Consider the following 15,675-nt stretch of genomic DNA (forward strand, 5'->3'; position numbering starts at 1 on the left):
GAGACCGGTTCTCACGACGTGCTTTGCACATAGGTGGCTTGCGGGTGACAGTTTCTCCAACTTTAGTTGAACCGAGTGTGGCTACGCCCGGTCCTTGCGAAGGTTAAAACAGCACCAACTTGACAAACTATCGTTGTGGTTTTGATGCGTAGGTAAGATTGGTTCTTGCTTAAGCCCGTAGCAGCCACGTAAAACTTGCAACAACAAAGTAGAGGACGTCTAACTTGTTTTTGTAGGGCATGTTGTGATGTGATATGGTCAAGACGTGATGAGATATAAGTTGTTGTATGAGATGATCATGTTTTGTTGAAGTTATCGGCAACTGGCAAAATCCTTATGGTTGTCTCTCTATTTGCATAAGATGCAAGCGTCCAATAATTGCTTTACTTTATCACTATGCGATAGCAATAGTTGCAAGAACAATTGTTGGCGAGATGACCACGTGACGACACATTGATATAGATCAAGATGATGGAGATCATGGTGTCATGCCGGTGACGATAGAGATCATGACAGTACTTTGGAGATGGAAATCAAAGGCGCAAGATGATGATGGCCATATCATGTCACATATTTTGATTGCATATGATGTTTATCTTTTATACATATTATTTTGCTTAGTTTGACTGTAGCATTTTAAGATGATCTCTCACTAATTATCAAGAAGTGTTCTCCCTGAGTATGCACCGTTGCGAAAGTTCTTCGTGCTGAGACACCACGTGATGATCGGGTGTGATAGGCTCTACGTTCAAATACAACGGGTGCAAAACAGTTGCACACGCGGAATACTCAGGTTATACTTGACGAGCCAAGCATATACAGATATGGCCTCGGAACACGGAGACCGAAAGGTCGAGCGTGAATCATATAGTAGATATGATCAACATAGTGATGTTCACCAATGAAACTACTCCATCTCACGTTATGATCGGACATGGTTTAGTTGATTTGGATCACGTGATCACTTAGAGGATTAGAGGGATGTCTATCTAAGTGGGAGTTCTTAAGTAATATGATTAATTAAACTTTAATTTATCATGAACTTAGTCCTGGTAGTATTTTGCAAATCATGTTGTAGATCAATAGCTCGCGTTGTTGCTTTCCTGTGTTTATTTTGATATGTTCCTAGAGAAAATTGTGTTGAAAGATGTTAGTAGCAATGATGCGGATTGGATCCGTGATCTGAGGTTTATCCTCATTGCTGCACAGAAGAATTATGTCCTTGATGCACCGCTAGGTGACAGACCTATTGCAGGAGCAGATGTAGACGTTATGAACGTTTGGCTAGCTCAATATGATGACTACTTGATAGTTTAGTGCACCATGCTTAATGGCTTAGAATCGGGACTTCAAAGACGTTTTGAACGTCATGGACCATATGAGATGTTCCAGGAGTTGAAGTTAATATTTCAAGCAAATACCTGAGTTGAGAGATATGAAGTCTCCAACAAGTTCTATAGCTAAAAGATGGAGGAGAATCGCTCAACTAGTGAGCATGTGCTCAGATTGTCTGAGTACTACAATCGCTTGAATCAAGTGGGAGTTAATCTTCCAGATAAGATAGTGATTGACAGAATTCTCTAGTCACCATCACCAAGTTAGTGGAACTTCGTGATGAACTATAATATGCAAGGGATAACGGAAACAATTCCCAAGCTCTTCGTAATGCTAAAATCGACGAAGGTAGAAATCAAGAAAAACATCAAGTGTTGATGGTTGACGAGACCACTAGTTTCAAGAAAAGGGCAAAGGGAAGAAGGGGAACTTCAAGAAGAACGGCAAGCAAGTTGCTGCTCAAGTGAAGAAGCCCAAGTCTGGTCCTAAGCCTGAGACTAAGTGCTTCTACTGCAAAGGGACTGATCACTGAAAGTGGAACTGCCCCAAGTATTTAGCGAATAAGAAGGATGGCAAAGTGAACATAAGTATATTTGATATACATGTTATTGATGTGTACTTTACTAGTGTTTATAGCAACCCCTCAGTATTTGATACTAGTTCAGTTACTATGATTAGTAAATTGAATCAGGAGTTGCAGAATGAACAAAGACTAGTTAAGGGTGAAGTGAGGATGTGTGTTGGAAGTAGTTCCAAGATTGATATGATCATCATCGCACACTCCCTATACTTTTGGGATTAGTGTTCAACCTGAATAAGTGTTATTTGGTGGTTGCGTTGAGCATGAATATGATTTGATCATGTTTATTGTAATACGGTTATTCATTTAAGTAAGAGAATAAATTGTTGTTCTGTTTACATGAATAAAACCTTATATGGTTACACACCCAATGAAAATAGTTCATTGGATCTCGATCGTAGTGATACACATAATCATAATATTGAAACCAAAAGATGCAAAGTTAATAATGATAGTGCAACTTATTTGTGGCACTGCCGTATAGGTCATATTTGTGTAAAGCGCATGAAGAAACTCCATGCTGATGGGTTTTTGGAATCACTTGATTATGAATCAGTTGGTGCTTGCGAACCATGCCTCATGGGCAAGATGACTAAAACGCCGTTCTCCGGAACTATGGAGCGAGCAACTGACTTATTGGAAATAATACATACTGATGTATGAGATTCGATGAGTGTTAAGGCTCGCGGCGGGTATCATTATTTTCTGAACTTCACAGATGATTTGAGCAGATATGGGTATATCTACTTAATGAAACACAAGTCTGAAATATTTGAAAAGTTCAAAGAATTTCAGAGTGAAGTGGAGAATCATCGTAACAAGAAAATAAAAGTTTATACGATATGATCGCAGAGGTAAAATAATTGAGTTACGAGTTTGGTCTTCAGTTAAAACAATGTGAAATAGTTTCACTACTCACGCCACCTGGAACACCACAGCATAATGGTGTGTTCGAACATCATAACCGTACTTTATTAGATATGGTGCGATCTATGATGTCTCTTACCGATCTACCACTATCGTTTTGGGGTTATGCATTAAAGACAACTGCATTCACGTTTAAAATGGCACCATCTAAATCCGTTGAGACGACACAATCTGAACTGTGGTTTGGCAAGAAACCAAAGTTGTCGTTTCTTAAAGTTTGGGATTGTGATACTTATATGAAAAAGTTTCATCCTGATAAGCTCAAACCCAAATCGGAGAAATATGTCTTCATAGGATACCCAAACGAATTTGTTGGGTACACCTTCTATCACGGATCCGAAGGCAAATTCGTTGCTGAGAATGGATCCTTTCCAGAGAAGGAGTTTCTCTCGAAAGATGTGAGTGGGAGGAAAGTAGAACTTGATGAGGTAACTGTACCTGCTCCCTTATTGGAAAGTAGTACATCACAGAAAACTGTTTCTGCGACACCTACACCAATTAGTGAGGAAGCTAATGATAATGACCATGAAACTTCAGGACAAGATACTACTGAACCTCATAGATCAACCAGAGTGAGATCCGCGCCAGAATGGTACGGTAATCCTGTTCTGGAAATCATGCTGCTAGATCATGATGAACCTACGAACTATGAAGAAGCGATGGTGAGCCCAGATTCCGCAAAATGGCTTGAAGCCATGAAATCTGAGATGGGATCCATGTATGAGAACAAAGTATGGACTTTGGTTGACTTGCCCGATGATCGGCAAGCAATAGGAAATAAATGGATCTTCAAGAGGAAGACGGACGCTGATAATAGTGTTACTATCTACAAAGCTAGAATTGTCGCAAAAGGTTTTCGACAAGTTCAGGGTGTTGACTACGATGAGAGTTTCTCACTCGTATCTATGCTTGAGTCTGTCCGAATCATGTTAGTAATTGCCGCATTTTATGAAATCTGGCAAATGGATAAACAAAACTGCATTCCTTAATGGATTTATTAAAGAAGAGTTGTATATGATGCAACCAGAAGGTTTTGTCAATCCGAAAGGTGCTAACAAAATGTGCAGGCTCCAGCGATCCATTTGTGGACTGGTGCAAGCATCTCAGAGTTGGAATATACGCTTTGATGAGTTGATCAAAGCATATAGTTTTATACAGACTTGCGGTGAAGCCTGTATTTACAAGAAAGTGAATGGGAGCACTACAGCATTTCTGATAAGTATATGTAAATGACATATTGTTGATCGGAAATAATGTACAATTATGCTGTAAAGCATAAAGGAGTGTTTGAAAGGAATTTTTCAAAGAAAGACTTCGGTGAAGCTGCTTACATATTGAGCTTCAAGATCTATAGAGATAGATCAAAACGCTTGATAAGTTTTTTCAATGAGTACATACCTTGACAAGATTTTGAAGTAGTTCAAAATGGAACAGTCAAAGAAAGAGTTCTTGCCTGTGTAACAAGGTGTGAAATTGAGTAAGACTCAAAGCCCGACCACGGCAGAAGATAGAAAGAGAATGAAAGTCATTCCCTATGCCTCAGCCATAGGTTCTATAAAGTATGCCATGCTATGTACCAGATCTATTATATACCCTACACTAATTTTGGCATGGGAGTACAATAATGATCTAGGAGTAGATCACTGGACAGCGGTCAAAATTATCCTTAGTGGAATAAGGATATGTTTCTCGATTATGGAGGTGACAAAAAGGTTCGCCGTAAAGGGTTACGTCGATGCAAGTTTTGACACTGATCTGGATGACTCTAAGTCTCGATCTAGATACATATTGAAAGTGGGAGCAATTAGCTAGAGTAGCTCCGTGCAGAGCATTGTAGACATGGAAAATTGCAAAATACATAACAGATCTGAATGTGAAAGACCCGTTGACTAAGATTCTCTCACAAGCAAAACATGATCACACCTTAGTACTCTTTGGGTGTTAATCACATAGCGATGTGAACTAGATTACTGAATCCAGTAAACCCTTTGGGTGTTGGTCACATGGCGATGTGAACTATGGGTGTTAATCACATGGTGATGTGAACTATTGCTGTTAAATCACATGACGATGTGAACTAGATTATTGACTCTAGTGCAAGTGGGAGACTGAAGGAAATATGCCCTAGAGGCAATAATAAAGTTATTATTTATTTCCTTATTTCATGATAAATGTTTATTATTCATGCTAGAATTGTATTAACCGGAAACATAATACATGTGTGAATACATAGAGAAACAGAGTGTCACTAGTATGCCTCTACTTGACTAGCTCGTTAATCAAAGATGGTTATGTTTCCTAACCATGGACAAACAGTTGCTATTTGATTAACGGGAGCACATCATTAGTTGAATGATCTGATTGACATGACCTATTCCATTAGCTTAGCATCCGATCGTTTAGTATGTTGCTATTGCTTTCTTCATGACTTATACATATTCATATGACTATGAGATTATGTAACTCCCGTGTGCCGGAGGAACACTTTGTGTGCTACCAAACGTCACAACGTAACTGGGTGATTATAAAGGTACTCTACAGGTGTCTCCAAAGGTACATGTTGGGTTGACGTATTTTGAGATTAGGATTTGTCACTTCGATCGTCGGAGAGGTATCTCTGGGCCCTCTCGGTAATGCACATCACTTAAGCCTTGCAAGCAATGCAACTAATGAGTTAGTTGCGAGATGATGTATTACAAAACGAGTAAAGAGACTTGCCGGTAACGAGATTGAACTAGGTATTGGATACCGACGATCGAATCTCGGGCAAGTAACATACCGATGACAAAGGGAACAACGTATGTTGTTATGCGGTCTGACCGATAAAGATCTTCGTAGAATATGTAGGAGCCAATATGGGCATCCAGGTCCCGCTATTGGTTATTGACCGGAGACAAGTCTCGGTCATGTCTACATTGTTCTCGAACCCGTAGGGTCCGCACGCTTAAGGTTTCGATGACAGTTATATTATGAGTTTATACGTTTTGTTGTACCGAAGGTTGTTCGGAGTCCCGGATGTGATCACGGACATAACGAGGAGTCTCAAAATGGTCTAGACATAAAGATTGATATATTGGACGGCTATATTCGGACACTGGAAGTGTTCCGGATAATTTCGGAGAAAACCGGAAAGTCGGAGGGTCATCGGAACCCCCCGGGAGAAGTAATGGGCCATATGGGCCTTAGTAGAGAGAGAGAGGGGCAGCCAAAGGTGGGCCGCGCGCCTCCTCCCCCCTGGTCTGAATTGGAATAGGAGAGGGGGGGCGGCGCCCCCCTTTCCTTCTCCCTCCCCACTTCTTTCCCCCTCCTAGTAGGAGTCCTACTCCTACTAGGAGGAGGACTCCTCCTTGGCGCGCCATAGGGGCCGGCCGGCCTCCTCCTCTCTTGAACCTTTATATACGGAGGCAGGGGCACCCCAGAAACACACAAGTTGATCCACGTGATCATATTCTTAGCCGTGTGCGGCGCCCCCTGCCACCATAGTCCTCGATAATATTGTAGCGGTGCTTAGGCGAAGCCCTGCGAGAGTAGTACATCAAGATCGTCACCACGCCGTCGTGCTGACGGAACTCTTCCCCGACACTTTGCTGGATCGGAGTCCGGGGATCGTCATCGAGCTGAACGTGTGCTAAAACTCGGAGGTGCCGTAGTTTCGGTGCTTGATCGGTCGGGCCGTGAAGACGTACGACTACATCAACCGCGTTGTCATAACGCTTCCGCTGTCGATCTACAAGGGTACGTAGATCACACTCTCCCCTCCCGTTGCTATGCATCACCATGATCTTGCGTGTGCGTAGGAATTTTTTTGAAATTACTATGTTCCCCAACAGTGGCATCCGAGCCTAGGTTTTATGAGTTGATGTTATATGCACGAGTAGAACACAAGTGAGTTGTGGGCGATATAAGTCATACTGCTTACCAGCATGTCATACTTTGGTTCGGCGGTATTGTTGGACGAAGCGGCCCGGACCGACATTACGCGTACGCTTACGCGAGACCGGTTCTCCCGACGTGCCTTGCACATAGGTGGCTTGCGGGTGACAGTTTCTCCAATTTTAGTTGAACCGAGTGTGGCTACGCCCGGTCCTTGCGAAGGTTAAAACAGCACCAACTTGACAAACTATCATTGTGGTTTTGATGCGTAGGTAAGATTGGTTCTTGCTTAAGCCCGTAGCAGCCACGTAAAACTTGCAACAACAAAGTAGAGGACGTCTAACTTGTTTTTGCAGGGCATGTTGTGATGTGATATGGTCAAGACGTGATGAGATATAAGTTGTTGTATGAGATGATCATGTTTTGTTGAAGTTATCGGCAACTGGTAAAATCCTTATGGTTGTCTCTCTATTTGCATAAGATGCAAGCGTCCAATAATTGCTTTACTTTATCGCTATGCGATAGCAATAGTTGCAAGAACAATTGTTGGCGAGACGACCACGTGACGACACATTGATATAGATCAAGATGATGGAGATCATGGTGTCATGCCAGTGACGATAGAGATCATGACAGTTCTTTGGAGATGGAAATCAAAGGCGCAAGATGATGATGGCCATATCATGTCACATATTTTGATTGCATATGATGTTTATCTTTTATACATCTTATTTTGCTTAGTTTGACGGTAGCATTTTAAGATGATCTCTCACTAATTATCAAGAAGTGTTCTCCCTGAGTATGCACCGTTGCGAAAGTTCTTCGTGCTGAGACACCACGTGATGATCGGGTGTGATAGGCTCTACGTTCAAATACAACGGGTGCAAAACAGTTGCACACGCGGAATACTCAGGTTATACTTGACGAGCCAAGCATATACAGATATGGCCTCGGAACACGGAGACCGAAAGGTCGAGCGTGAATCATATAGTAGATATGATCAACATAGTGATGTTCACCAATGAAACTACTCCATCTCACGTGATGATCGGACATGGTTTACTTGATTTGGATCACGTGATCACTTAGAGGATTAGAGGGATGTCTATCTAAGTGGGAGTTCTTAAGTAATATGATTAATTGAACTTTAATTTATCATGAACTTAGTCCTGGTAGTATTTTGCAAATCATGTTGTAGATCAATAGCTCGCGTTGTTGCTTCCCTGTGTTTATTTTGATATGTTCCTAGAGAAAATTGTGTTGAAAGCTGTTAGTAGCAATGATGCGGATAGGATCCGTGAACTGAGGTTTATACTCATTGCTGCACAGAAGAATTATGTCCTTGATGCACCGCTAGGTGACAGACCTATTGCAGGAGCAGATGTAGACATTATGAACGTTTGGCTAGCTCAATATGATGACTACTTGATAGTTTAGTGCACCATGCTTAATGGCTTAGAATCGAGACTTCAAAGATGTTTTGAACGTCATGGACCATATGAGATGTTCCAGTAGTTGAAGTTAATATTTCAAGCAAATACCTGAGTTGAGAGATATGAAGTGTCCAACAAGTTCTATAGCTAAAAGATGGAGGAGAATCGCTCAACTAGTGAGCATGTGCTCAGATTGTCTGAGTACTACAATCGCTTGAATCAAGTGGGAGTTAATCTTCCAGATAAGACAGTGATTGACAGAATTCTCTAGTCACCATCACCAAGTTAGTGGAACTTCGTGATGAACTATAATATGCAAGGGATAATGGTTACAATTCCCAAGCTCTTCGTGATGCTAAAATCGATGAAGGTAGAAATCAAGAAAAACATCAAGTGTTGATGGTTGACGAGACCACTAGTTTCAAGAAAATGGCAAAATGAAGAAGGGGAACTTCAAGAAGAACGGCAAGCAAGTTGCTGCTCAAGTGAAGAAGCCCAAGTCTGGTCCTAAGCCTGAGACTAAGTGCTTCTACTGCAAAGGGACTGATCACTGAAAGTGGAACTGCCCCAAGTATTTAGCGAATAAGAAGGATGGCAAAGTGAACATAAGTATATTTGATATGCATGTTATTGATGTGTACTTTACTAGTGTTTATAGCAACCCCTCAGTATTTGATACTAGTTTAGTTACTATGATTAGTAACTTGAATCAGGAGTTGCAGAATGAACAAAGACTAGTTCAGGGTGAAGTGAGGATGTGTGTTGGAAGTAGTTCCAAGATTGATATGATCATCATCGAACACTCCCTATACTTTTGGGATTAGTGTTCAACCTGAATAAGTGTTATTTGGTGGTTGCGTTGAGCATGAATATGATTTGATCATGTTTATTGTAATACAATTATTCATTTAAGTAAGAGAATAAATTGTTGTTCTGTTTACATGAATAAAACCTTATATGGTTACACACCCAATGAAAATAGTTCGTTGGATCTCGATCGTAGTGATACACATAATCATAATATTGAAACCAAAAGATGCAAACTTAATAATGATAGTGCAACTTATTTGTGGCACTGCCGTATAGGTCATATTGGTGTAAAGCGCATGAAGAAACTCCATGCTGATGGGTTTTTGGAATCACTTGATTATGAATCAGTTGATGCTTGCGAACCATGCCTCATGGGCAAGATAACTAAAACGCCGTTCTCCGGAACTATGGAGCGAGCAACTGACTTATTGGAAATAATACATACTGATGTATGAGATCCGATGAGTGTTAAGGCTCGCGGCAGGTATCATTATTTTCTGAACTTCACAGATGATTTGAGCAGATATGGGTATATCTACTTAATGAAACACAAGTCTGAAATATTTGAAAAGTTCAAAGAATTTCAGAGTGAAGTGGAGAATCATCGTAACAAGAAAATAAAAGTTTCTACGATATGATCGCAGAGGTAAAATATTTGAGTTACGAGTTTGGTCTTCAGTTAAAACAATGTGAAATAGTCTCACTACTCACGCCACCTGGAACACCACAACATAATGGTGTGTCCGAACATCATAACCGTACTTTATTAGATATGGTGCGATCTATGATGTCTCTTACCGATCTACCACTATCGTTTTGGGGTTATGCATTAAAGACAGCTGCATTCACGTTTAAAAGGGCAGCATCTAAATCCGTTGAGACGACACAATCTGAACTGTGGTTTGGCAAGAAACCAAAGTTGTCATTTCTTAAAGTTTGGGATTGTGATGCTTATATGAAAAAGTTTCATCCTGATAAGCTCAAATCCAAATCGGAGAAATATGTCTTCATAATATACCCAAACGAATTGTTGGGGAATGTAGCATAAATTCAAAATTTTCCTACGTGTCACCAAGATCTATCTATGGAGTCATCTAGCAACGAGGGAGGAATGGATCTACATACCCTTGTAGATCGCGCGCGGAAGCATTCAAGAGAACGGGGTTGATGGAGTCGTACTCGTCGTGATCCAAATCACCGATGATCCTAGCACCGAACGGACGGCACCTCCGCGTTCAACACACGTATGGAGCAGTGACGTCTCCTCCTTCTTGATCCAGCAAGGGGGAGGAGAGGTTGATGGAGATCCAGCAGCACGACGGCGTGGTGGTGGAAGTAGCGGGATTCCAACAGGGCTTCGCCAAGCGCTGCGGGAGGAGGGAGATGTGTCATGGGAGGGAGAGGGAGGCGCCAGGGCTTAGGTTTTGCTGCCCTCCCTTCCCCCCACTATATATAGGGCCAAGGGAGAGGGGGGAGGCGCAGCCTTGGCCCTTCCTCCAAGGAAGGGTGCGGCCAGGGAGGAGTCCCTCCTCCCCAAGGCACCTCGGAGGTGCCTTCCCCCTTTAGGACTCTTCCTCTCCCTCTTCTCTTGGCGCATGGGCCTCTTGGGGCTGGTGCCCTTGGCCCATATAGGCCAAGGCGCACCCCCTACAGCCCATGTGGCCCCCCGGGGCAGGTGGCCCCACCTGGTGGACCCCCGGGACCCTTCCGGTGGTCCCGGTACAATACCGCTGACCCCGAAACTTGTCCCGATGGCCGAAATAGCACTTCCTATATATAATTCTTTACCTCCGGACCATTCCGGAACTCCTCGTGACGTCCGGGATCTCATCCGGGACTCCGAACAACTTTCAGGTTACCGCATACTAATATCTCTATAACCCTAGCGTCACCGAACCTTAAGTGTGTAGACCCTACGGGTTCGGGAACCATGCAGACATGACCGAGACGTTCTCCGGTCAATAACCAACAGCAGGATCTGCATACCCATGTTGGCTCCCACATGTTCCACGATGATCTCATCGGATGAACCACGATGTCAAGGACTTAATCAATCCCGTACACAATTCCCTTTGTCTATCGGCATGATACTTGCCCGAGATTCGATCGTCGGTATCCCGATACCTTGTTCAATCTCGTTACCGGCAAGTCTTTTTACTCGTTCCGTAACACATCATCCCGTGATCAACTCCTTGATCACATTGTGCACATTATGATGATGTCCTACCGAGTGGGCCCAGAGATACCTCTCCGTCACACGGAGTGACAAATCCCAGTCTCGATTCGTGCCAACCCAACAGACACTTTCGGAGATACCCGTAGTGCACCTTTATAGTCACCCAGTTACTTTGTGATGTTTGGCACACCCAAAGTATTCCTACGGTATCCGGGAGTTGCACAATCTCATGGTCTAAGGAAATGATACTTGACATTAGAAAAGCTTTAGCATACGAACTACATGATCTTGTGCTAGGCTTAGGATTGGGTCTTTGTCCATCACATCATTCTCCTAATGATGTGATCCCGTTATCAATGACATCCAATGTCCATGGTCAGGAAGCCGTAACCATCTATTGATCAACGAGCTAGTCAACGAGAGGCTTACTAGGGACATGTTGTTGTCTATGTATCCACACATGTATCAGAGTTTCCTATCAATACAATTCTAGCATGGATAATAAACGATTATCATGAACAAGGAAATATAATAATAACTAATTTATTATTGCCTCTAGGGCATATTTCCAACAGTCTCCCACTTGCACTAGAGTCAATAATCTAGTTCACATTGTCATGTGATTAACACTCAAGGTCACATCCCCATGTGACTAACACCCAAAGAGTTTACTAGAGTCAATAATCTAGTTCACATTACCATGTGATTAACACTCGATGAGTTCTGGGTTTGATCATGTTATGCTTGTGAGAGATGTTATAGTCAACGGGTCTGAATCTTTCAGATCCGTATGTACTTCGCAAATTTCTATGTCATCTTGTAGATGCAACTACTACGCTACATTTGGAGCTATTCCAAATAACTGTTCTACTATACGAATCCAGTTTACTACTCAGAATAATCTGGATTAGTGTCAAAGTTTGCATCGGCGTAACCCTTTACGACGAACTCTTTTACCACCTCCATAATCGAGAAAATTCCTTAGTCCACTAGTTACTAAGGATAACTTTGACCGCTGTCTGGTGATCTACTCCTAGATTACCTTTGTACCCTCTTGCCAGATATGTGGCAAGGCACACATCAGGTGCGGTACTCAGCATGGCATACCGTATAGAGCCTATGACAAAAGCATAGGGGACGACCTTCGTCCTTCCTCTTTCTTCTGCCGTGGTCGAGCTTTAAGTCTTAACTTCATACCTTACATCTCAGGCAAGAACTCCTTCTTTGACTGATCCATCTTGAACACCTTCAAGATCATGTCAAGGTATGTGCTCATTTGAAAGTACTATTAAGCGTTTTGATCTATCCTTATAGATCTTGATGCTCAATGTTCAAGTAGCTTAATCCAGGCTTTCCATTGAAAAATACTTTCCAAATAACCCTATATGCTTTCCAGAAATTCTACGTCATTTCTGATCAACAATATGTCAACATATATTTATCAGAAATTCTATAGTGCTCCCACTCACTTCTTTGGAAATACAAGTTTCTCATAAACTTTGTATACACCCAAAACTTTGATCATCTTATCAAAGCATACATTCCAACTCCGAGATGCTTACTCCAGTCCTTAGAAGGATTGCTGGAGCTTTGCATACTTATTAGCATCTTTCGGGATTGACAAAACCTTCCGGTTTGTATCACATACAACCTTTCCTCAAAAAACGTCGAGGAAACAATGTTTTGACATCCTATCTGCAAGATTTCATAAATAATGCAGTAATCGCTAATATAATTCCAACAGACTCTTAGCATCGCTACGAGTGAGAAAGTCTCATCGCAGTCAACTCCTTGAACTTGTCGGAAAACATCTTAACGACAAGTCAAGCTTTCTTAATGGTGATACCTACCATCATTGTCCGTCTTCCTTTTAAAAAATCCATCCATACTCAACAGCCTTACGACCATCGAGCCGTTCCGCCAAAGTCTTTTCTTTGTTTTCATACATGGATCCTCTCTCGGATTTTATGGCCTCGAGCCATTTATCAGAATCCGGGCCCACCATTGCTTCTCCATAGCTCGTAGGTTCATTGTTGTCTAGCAACATGACTTCCAAGACAGGATTACGTACCACTCTGAAGTAGTACGCATCCTTTTCATCCCACGAGGTTTGTTAGTGACTTGATCTGAAGTTTCATGATCACTATCATAAGCTTCCACTTCAATTGGTGTAGGTTCCACAGGAACAACTTCCTGTGCCCTGCCACACACTAGTTGAAGAGACGGTTCAATAACCTCATCAAGTCTCCACCATCCTCCCACTCAATTCTTTCGAGAGAAACTTTTCCTCGAGAAAGGACCCGATTCTAGAAACAATCCCTTATTGCTTTCGGATCTGAGACAGGAGGTATACCCAACTGTTTTGGGTGTCCTATGAAGATGCATTTATCCGCTTTGGGTTCGAGCTTATCAGCCTGAAACTTTTTCACATAAGCGTCGCAGCCCCAAACTTCTAAGAAATGACAACTTAGGTTTCTCTAAACCATAGTTCATATGGTGTCATCTCATCGGAATTACGTGGTGCCCTATTTAAAGTGAATGTGGTTGTCTTTAATGCCTAACCCATAAACTATCATGGTAATTCGATAAGAGACGTCATGGTATGCATCATATCCAATAGGGTGCAGTTATGATGTTTGGACACACCATCACACTATGGTGTTCCAGGCTGTATTAGTTGTGAAACAATTTCCACAATGTCTTAATTCTGTGCCAAACTCGTAATTCAGATATTCATCTCTATGATCATATCATAGATCTTTTATCCTCTTGTCATGACGATCTTTCAACTTCACCCTGAAATTACTTGAACCTTTCAATAATTCAGACTCATGATTCATCGAGTAAATATACTCAACATCTACTCAAATCATCTGTGAAGTAAGAACATAACGATATCCACTACATGCGTCAGCACTCATTGGACTGCATACATCAAAATGTATTACTTCCAACAAGTTGCTTTCTAGTTCCATTTTACTGAAAACGAGGCTTTCAGTCATCTTGCCCATGTGGTATGATTTGCATGTCTCAAGTGATTCAAAATCAAGTGAGTCCAAATGGTCCATTTGCATGGAGTTTCTTCATGCATATACACCAATAGACATGGTTCGCATGTCTCAAACTTTTCAAAAACGAGTGAGCCCAAAGATCCATCAACATGGAGCTTCTTCATGCGTTTTATACCGATATGACTTATGTGGCAGTGCCACAAGTAGGTGGTACTATCATTACTATCTTATATCTTTTGGCATGAACATGTGTATCACTATGATCGAGATTCAATAAACCATTCATTTTAGGTGCAAGACCATTGAAGGTATTATTCAAATAAACAGAGTAACCATTATTCTCCTTAAATGAATAACCGTATTGCGATAGACATAATCCAATCATGTCTATGCTCAACGCAAACACCAATCTTGATGGTAGAGGGAGCATACGATATTTGATCAACCTTGGAAATACTTCCAACACATATCATCATCTCACCTTTTAGCTAGTCTCCGTTTATTCCGTAGCTTTTATTTCGAGTTACTAACACTTAGTAACCGAACCGGTATCTAATACCCTGGTGCTACTAGGAGTACTAGTAAAGTACACATTAACACAATGTATATCCAATATACTTCTACCGACCTTGCCAGCCTTCTCATCTACCAAGTATCTAGGGTAATTCTGCTCCAGCGGCTGTTCCCCTTATTACAGAAGCACTTAGTCTCGGGTTTGGGTTCAACCTTGGGTTTCTTCACTAGAGCAGCAGCTGATTTGCCGTTTCATGAAGCATCCCTTTTTGCCCTTGCCCTCCTTGAAACTAGTGGTTTCACAAACCATCAACAATTGATGCTCCTTCTTGATTCCTACTTTTGTGGTGTCAAACATCGCGAATATCTCAAGGATCATCATATATGTCCCCGATACATTATAGTTCATCACGAAGATCTAGAAGCTTGGTGGTAATGACTTCGGAGAAACATCACTATCTCATTTGGAAGATCAACTCCCACTTGATTCAAATGATTGTTGTACTCAGACAATCTGAGCACAAGCTCAACAATTGAGATTTTCTCCCTTAGTTTGTGGGCTAAGAAAATCGTCGGAGGTCTTATACCTCTTGACGTGAGCATGAGCCTGAAATCCCAATTTCAGCCCTCGAAACATCTCATATGTTTCGCGACGTTTCAAAAACGTTTTCGGTGCCTCAATTCTAAGCCGTTTAACTGAACTATCATGTAGTTATCAAAATGTGTATGTCAGATGTTCGCAACATCCACAGACAACGTTCGAGGTTCAGCACACTGAGCGGTGCATTAAGGACATAAGCCTTCTATGAAGCAATGAGGACAATCCTTAGTTTACGGACCTAGTCTGCATAATTGCTACTATCAACTTTCAACTAAATTTTCTCTAGGAACATATCTAAACAGTAGAACTAAAGCGCGAGCTATGACATAATTTGCGAAGACCTTTTGACTATGTTCAGGATAATTAAGTTCATATTATGAACTCCCACTCAGATAGACATCCCTCTAGTCATCTAA

The sequence above is a fragment of the Triticum dicoccoides genome, chromosome 5A (assembly GCF_002162155.2).
Source record: "Triticum dicoccoides isolate Atlit2015 ecotype Zavitan chromosome 5A, WEW_v2.0, whole genome shotgun sequence".
Lineage (NCBI taxonomy): Eukaryota > Viridiplantae > Streptophyta > Magnoliopsida > Poales > Poaceae > Triticum > Triticum dicoccoides.